The sequence below is a fragment of the Poecilia latipinna genome, unplaced genomic scaffold, assembly GCF_001443285.1.
Source record: "Poecilia latipinna isolate Pla-1442-1.1 unplaced genomic scaffold, P_latipinna-1.0 Scaffold1012, whole genome shotgun sequence".
In the NCBI taxonomy this organism is placed as follows: Eukaryota; Metazoa; Chordata; class Actinopteri; order Cyprinodontiformes; family Poeciliidae; genus Poecilia; species Poecilia latipinna.
Window position 1 is genome coordinate 232,992 of NW_015113628.1, and position 8,338 is coordinate 241,329.

The 8,338-nt window shown below is 37.1% G+C and overlaps 1 long non-coding RNA gene across 1 annotated transcript in view; it reads right to left on the reverse strand.

The window, feature by feature from the left end:
• Window positions 1-3,180: 3,180 nt before the first annotated feature.
• LOC106958753 (uncharacterized) overlaps window positions 3,181-8,338 on the reverse strand; it is a 10,706-nt gene continuing 5,548 nt past the window's right edge. Inside the window, exon 3 of the long non-coding RNA XR_001427211.1 lies at window positions 3,181-3,908. This is a non-coding gene — a long non-coding RNA (uncharacterized LOC106958753). The remainder of the gene's footprint in view (window positions 3,909-8,338) is intronic.

Below are 8,338 nucleotides of genomic sequence, written 5' to 3' on the forward strand. Positions count from 1 at the left end.
GACTAACTACATGCTTCACATTTTTTTAAATCCTCATTTATTCTTCTGTGGGGATTTGGGTTCTGTTCAGCTACAGAAACTCCCCCCTTAAGCCATATGCGTGAGAACGCTGCGTTGCCTTCCAGGTAATTTGGCAAGGAAGACAAAAGAAAAACAAAAAAACATTGAAATGGGACATGAATGGAAGCAGGACACGCTGGTAAGAATAGATTTTATATTCAAGTTAAAACTATACGTCCTGATTGGACTTGTTGCATCGACCGTGACCGATAAGAATGATTGGTCTGGGCTGCACACCAAAGCATGACTCGAGGTACGACATGCAGGACATTGGTGTGTTGTAGCAAACGCAGACTCAGATTCAATTGTGCTCCAGTCACAAAGTCGCTTCCTTTACACTTCGTAGAGTTTTAAATGCATTCAACATTGGATCTGAGAATGCTTCAGAATCTACAGCTGTTGGAAAAAAAGAAAACGCAACTTCAGCCATTCCCTTTAAGGTTCCTTTCACTTCAACAAGGCAAAACATCGTTTGCTAAATTAGCTTCCAGAGGTGTTGGAGTCGTAGACGCTGTTATTAAGTGAGATCTTGATAAATCTTTTCCCAGGTTTGTTTGTTACAACTGAAACATATGCTGAGTCAATATGAGATATAAATAAATGGTGCGCAGCACTAAACAAATGCTTCTCTGAAGCATCTCGTTCAGTTGCAGAGCAATATTACATCATGCTAATATGTAGTTAACGAACACATTAATCATGTACTTTACCAACAACTGGGTAGTTGGTTTTTTTTTTTTTAGCAGTCTGCTAAATTATTTTCCTTTCCAACTCAACAACTAATTATTATACACTTAAACATTCGGTGATATTATCCATTTTCTGTCAGGTGTAATGTCAACAGGGAAAAACTGAATGACTAATTGAGTCTATATATGTATAATGGCATGGATTTATAATAGAAATGTAACTAATAAACTAGACTGAAGGATGGAAAACAGAATAAAAATTATTTCTACTGACAAGAACAACAGACGGGTTAAAAAGTAACGAAGGAACATCCAGTGGTCTTATTATACTTACTACTGAACTCACATGATCAATTGATTGTCAGATTTTCACCAAGAATTGAATGAAAAAAAAAAAACTCCACTTAGCTGATCATCTTATTTTATACTAGAAAAATGTTGTCCAGTTTTCGTTCTGCTGCATATTATGTTCTGATCCGGTTCTGACTCGGCTCCAGATCTCCGTCTAACAGCCGATAGATAAAAGATTACTTGTTCCATTGAGTAATGGGAGGTTCTCCTAATAGACGATAAACAATCTCTTTAGGGGTCACACAGACACATTCAATATGAGCTGGTGACGCGTAAAACAACCTCTCAATTAACTTTAGTAAGAATCAAGATATTTCCAGTCCAAATCACAGGAAAACCCTCTTAACAGTGCTACACTCGAGGTGCTGTGGTGGCGCAGGGGCAAAGCACAACCCACATATGGAGGCCTTAGTCCTCATGCCAGTGGTCGCAGGTTCAATTCCTGGCCTGGCAACATTTGCTGCATGTCTTCCCCCTCTCTCATTACCCTGTTTTCTGTCAAATTACTTTCAAAAAAAGGCCACTAGAGCCAACAAAAAAAAAAAAAAAACAAAACCAAAAATGTTGCTATGCTCATCAAAGCTCTTTGAAATACCTTCCGTGTACGAATTATCTTCATAACCATGCCAACATTACAGGAATTCATCATCTTTGTTAGCAGCAGTGTATCAGTTTTAGAAGTGTCGCGCAGTCTCTGGTGACGAGCAAGGCCTTTGAACAATGAGAGGAAGTTACTGAAACTGTAGCGTTTTAATTTTATAAATGAATCTCTTTGTATGGAGACGTTCTAGCAACCAGCAGCCTTATCTGGGCCTCCGAGCCATCAGCTGTGCGCCTCATTATGAAAACAACACGCTCCCTGCAAGCTGAAATTAGAAATAACAGTCTGAATTGACCTGGGGAAGAAAATAACTTATCAGTCACAACTGATAGTAACTTATTGCTACGCATCCTTCCTGAGTTCACACCTACCGTCTGCTACTCTGAATTTGTTTAACCTATAATTTAAGTTTTTTTCCCCACCACCACATACACCTTCTTTGACATAATTTGCAAAAAGGTCACAAAGGATCAGAAGCATCTTTGAAATTGGGCACCAAAATACCAATGAGCGTTACCAAAACATGGCACCAATAGCGAAATATGGAGCAGTTACTTTCTTTGATGAAACTGAGATTTCTAATGGCAATAAAGGAAGCAGCTCCAAATACCAATAAGCTCTGAACCAAAGCCTGGAGGTTTCTATTAGGTGAAGATGAAAATGGATTGTAGTTTTCAGCGTCACTGAGAACACATCCAAAGCGACCAAACGATTCATGTTTTACGATGATCTTGCCAATGTTCAGAACTAAATCTGACAGAAAACATGCGGAGTGCCCCTGAAAATACCGTCACAGTCGGACAGATTTGTCTTTTCAAGGCAGGCTGACTTGAGATGTGGCATGGTGATTGACTCCTACAAACGAAGGTTTAACGTAGAAACTGAAACAGAAGGGATGTTCACACTATGGTACTTTTTCCATTGGACGCATTTGTGTGTTTTCAGTTGAGTTTCATTGAATATCTTACCAAGACAAAGGGACTAGACTCCTGTCAGGCAGGATGGAAAACTGTTTTTTCTGTCAGCTTCCTTTCCTCTTCGTATTCCAACCCACACCCATGAACATCATATCTGAAGCTTCTCTCCTGGATTTACTCTGGAGAAGACCAGCAGTCCCAGGTGAATAAACCCCCTACATGTTCCGGATAACATAAAATCCAGCCTGCTGAATTTCTTTTATTCCTTTATTCGTCTATCATTGTGGATTTTACCAAACCCAGTCAGCAGCTGGGAGCCAATTCTGGGAGCAAACCATAAGATATCCTTTGACTTTGTAATTAATTTGCGTTGATCACAAATCTCAATAAGACATGATTGACGTTTGTAGTTCCTGATGGGACAAATAACAGGTTTTATATGTTATAAAACATATAACATGAAGACGGAAAATGAACGTCTAAATCCGGAGGTTGGATAAACTGCCAGAGTTTGTAAACCCAAACAATTAACGCTGGTGATCTAGAAATAACTAACATGGCACAAGTTGGCGAGATCTTTAATTCATTTCCAACATTTCATTCGAACCTCCCAGTGGTGTTTGGGGGCAGCACAGGGTCAGGTCACAGTCACAGCTGTTAGCAACAGCAGGTGGCTACATAATTCACTGTCCCTATTAATGTTTGTCACACACCAGATAATTCATGAAATCACTTTAATGCAATGCAAGACACTAGAATCATGAGTCGCAACCCGTAGTTTGGCGTAGTTGAACAAAAATGACTTGGTAGGTATAAATTTTCCTCTAGAAAAGTTAAACCACAAGAAGACCTCCAAGATAATAGACCCTCTCCACCACGGAATATGAAATAAACATGGATTCACACCTCTAAGAAAATTCAACAGTATTCCCTTTAAATATGCCGTGCCTCGTCGGGAAACTCTTCTCTATTTTTTTTTTTTTTTCATAGCTTACAAAAAACCCCATACGGAAACAACAATGTAAATACACCTCCCAGTCGGGGGAATCGGTATGCAATTTGCAAGTCTGAAGTTGCCTCTTAGCCCTGGCAGTTTATCGCAGCAGACCTGGGTGAAATATCGGGGCGTACAGCTGCTTGGCAGAGGTTGGCGACTCGGAGAGCAAAGCGAAGGGGGGGAAGAGAACTGGTTGAATCCCTGAGAGATCCATCAGATGAGAGCGATGTAACACATCTGGTCTGTCGGCATCTCCCAGGTCTTTAATATTCACAGTAACTCCCAGGAATCTGCTGTGGAAAAAAAAAAAGCCCACAATGAATAATTGATGCAGTGTGGAGCCACAGAGCTCCCTCCTCCTGTTAATTGGATTTCATGAAGAAGAACAGAGGAAGAGGAGTTTTAAAAAAAGAGAAAAAAAAAATATATATATTACAACAATATTATCATGCTGGTGGTTGTTGTACGCCAGTATTATCAGCATAAGGCTCAATTATTTATTCTGTTTAAGATATGCTGTCAACTGAGGAACCAACGATTGGTGTATGGTTCCCCGAGAACTTAAAAATATTATTTTATTATTTAACTATTTACTGCAAATGCAAATTCAATGTATATATTTCCTTTCATATACATGTTCAAATCAAAGATTTAAAGGTAGACTGCTTAAATATAAGGTTAAGTCAATGAATCATTGCTGTTTAAAGCAGCTAGTTTTTGCTAGCCAAAAACTAGCTAGTCGCTGTCACAGAGATTAGAGGTAAACAATGATTTCAAATTGTTTTAAACTATTGATCCTTCATGAATAATAGCATTGTTTGGTCATTTTTCTATTAATTGAAAACAGAACTTTTAAAAATTGGTCCTGCTTCTGGCTGTGTTTGGCCAGTAAATAGAGAAATAGCTAAAAGCAGCACTGACTGCCTGAACTCTTTGCACATCAAAGCGTGCGCCATATTGAAAAGGAAAACCATTCAGTTTGGAGAATTTGGTTGTAACAGCATTAAATGTTATTGGAAGTTCACTTTAAGTAAAATATCTAGTTTGTAAGTTTATGTTATTTGTTGTGTAAAACCATTTATTACAACTGACTTTACATCAACAGTAAAGTCAGTTGCTCGTACCTAAATACGAGCAAATTTGCCTTTTAATGTAAACCACTTTGTTCTTTTGTTCTATGAACTACTGACGTCTCCAAAATTCCAAGCAAAAATTGAATATTAATTTGCAAAAAATGAGAAACGGTCAAAATAACAATAAAGATGCAGTGCTTTCAGACCTCAAATAATGCAAAGAAAACAAGTTCATGTTTATTTAGAAACAACAATACTGGTGTTTTAACTCAGGAAGAGTTCAGAAATCAATATTTGGTGGAATAACCAGGAGATTTTCAAAGGGGTTCAGTGAAGTGGTCTCAGTTTTTTCCAGAGCCGTATAATCATATTATTTAGGACAGATTTTGTGTGTTTTTATCAAAGTGCATGTTACGAAGTGCACAATTTTCCAAAGCGAATAAAGGAGGCAAAAAGGTCTTTTACATTTTAGTACAATTAAAACACAAATTTGTCAGAGCACGAGAAAGACTTTTTGGACCAGCAGTACTTCAGCTGTCTTGCAGCTACTGTATACATTACCTGTTTTTCCATGTTTGTTTAGAACTCGCAGTCAGAAACCCTGGACAGTAGCCAAAAGCTATTTTATTATCATGCTACCCACTTTTTCTATCACATTATTTCTCTTTCCAGAGGTGTGTCATACATTTTTTTGCAGCAAGTTGAAGATTGCAGACACCAACTACTACTGCTACTACTACTACTATCCTGACACCTCAAAGAATTTCAAAGTGTGTAAGATTAGCATTTTCTATCTAAAAGACACTAATAAATATAGCGAAAATAAAATAAAATAAACAAAAGACAGATTGAGCAATGTTATAATTTTGTGGCAGCCTTACTTAAAATTGTATCAAATGAATTTCTTCTCAAAATTTTACACACAAATACCCTTTAGTGACAATATTTTACGACACGTGAGTTTTTTTTTTGCACATTTATTAAAAATAGCAAACCAAGAAGTCATATTTATCCACGTATTCAGCAGTACTACTCATCCTTGAAGACAATTTTTGGCCACTCTACCCATGTCTGCAGCTTGCATTCAGAATTTATTCTAAATCTTTGCACTTGGATGTTAAAGCTCCCCGTCCTCCAATAAAACACAAAAATGTAAAAATATTTTAAGAGAAAACCAGAGGAACCTCCCTGTTTCTCAGGATACCGATCCATTAAAACCCTTTGTTACTGGTAACGACGCAGTAATGGACTGAAATATTGCGAAATATAACCTGACCCTTTATAACATTAAACATTAAATGTAGGCTGTCACACCACGGCTCATCATCAATCTCTTTAAAGTACACTGGGGAGCATTCATCCTCATGCCACGAGGAGAAAAAAACAGACTCATCAGAAAATTTGATGATGCAATTATTAGGCAGGCTGCTCCTGCATTCATTAGTGGAAGTGTTTAACGACACGCAGAGTCAAAAAAGATTTTTTTACCACACCAAAGGAGAACTATTTCACCTCAGAAGGTTTCCATTTACTGTCAACCGCTGTGACTAGAAAATATGACAACAAAATCTAAATGATTGCTGGTATTATAGTCAAAGTCAAACAAAAAGTATTTCACATATCAAACCATTATATGTAAATGCGTATGGGTATACGATGTTAAACTGTGTCATCTGAGACGTTGATAAAGAATTAGTCATAAACAAGTTATTGAAATAATCAACTTTTTTTTTTTTTTTTTTTTATAAATAAAAACAAATAAATGGTAAGAGTTGCAAGTTCTGTGAAGCAGTACAAAATGTCTGACTTTCCAGACAGGATTTCTCAGAACATGCATTTATAAAAAAAAAAAAAAAAAAATGACAAAACAAAAAAAATCCTGCTGTGGACTCTGAACTGCTGAAGATGATTTTAAGTTATAGTATATTTTGGGGAAATATCTCTGGCTCAATCTTCTTACAGATCCCAGGTTCTCCCGGCGGGCCGTGTGTAGACACACAAAACAACAATGAGTGTAGATTTCAGAGTTTAATCCAATAGAAGACAATTTATGCAAATTACAACAGAAGCTGCTGAACAACAGAGACATACATTCATTTACCTGAGACAAATGAAAAAGAAGAAAGAAAGAAAGAAAGAAAAGCAAAGATGTCTTTGGAGAATTGCGAGAGCAAATCTAGTTTGTTCCTCACGTGCACACATTTTTATAGTAAAGGCGTATTCTTGTCTTTAATATATTTAATTAAGGCGTACCTTTGCTCATCCAACCAGGAGCTGTCTCGGACCCTCTCTAACAGTTAGAAACTCCCTGCAATTTGCAAAATCAAAGGCCATTTGTCCCTTTTGTCTAAACAAAGTGAGAGCAGAGCTTCTCCTGAACTCCTGCTGTTTTATGGCTTTTCACAGATCAGTGTGAAAGCTGGAACTTCTCCTGATTGTTTCCCACACAGACAAAGGGCAGTTCAAAAGATCTTAGCAAACCATCTGCTGTAACTATAGGTAACATAAAGGTCAATAGGCCAGAATAAGTTATTAATCTGAAAACCATAATTAGGCTATTTCAATCAAGACATGTTAAGTTTTAAAAATAGCATATTTTAAATTTATTTTCTTAACAGAACCCATTTACTTCCAACAATAGCGACGTTTTAGTTTAAGAAACGGTGCTCCATCTTCGTACACTACGTTTGGACAGGAATATTATTTTGATTATCCATTAGACATGATGGATGGTAATGTACTTTCTACAAAGAACACAGACAGAGTGGAGGACTTACTCACTTTCGTGACTCATCCATAACCGGTTAAAATGTTTAGTACAATAGCAAAAACTTCCTGTCTGCATATTACAGGACATAAAAAGGAACTGATCAATGACCGGACAAATGCTACAAAAACAACAACAAAACATGGAATTCATGAGGCGTTGTGAACCATAGAGAAAGAATCAACGTTAAACGCGTTATCTTTAGCAGGTCGCCATCACTAATCGTAAAAAGACTTACGAGTTTTTCAGCACTGATGTCAAACTCGTACGCTTGTTTTCCTATTTCATAAAGGGAGGCTGGTTTCTTGTTTTTACTGGTGTCTCCATACCAGTGCTTTGACTAGACCAATGTCTAAACCTACAGATAAAACTTTTACAGACATGAACTGAATGTCTATTGCTGAAATTTAAACTGCTTGTAAATAATTCCTTGGTCCATGAACAAAATAAAATGACAACAAAAAAAAATCAACCCATTAAGCTGTCAAGTTTTACAATTTTAAGCAACCTGCATTTTTTTCCCCAAGTAGCTTTCAGACAAGTTGTAGGCTTTCAAATTAAAATGTAGTGAGTAGCAATTTGCTAATATTTACACATAAAAGTGAAAAGTAGGATAAGCTTACCTTACCTTATCCTCCACAGATTGTAAATAAGTTCTCATCCTGACAAACAAACAGCCGTCTCCTTTTTGCTTTTACAGTATTTATGACAAAGATTGATCGGCGGGGAGGTCAAGAATTCATCCTGCAGGTCGATTTTGATTGCTCCATACATTATTAGTCTTATTTGATGCAGGCTGAGAAGACTTACACTTAAGAAGCTTATGCTTTTTTCTCTCTCTTGCTCTCGATGAAGGCGGACACTTTTTTCCTCTGCTCCCTCC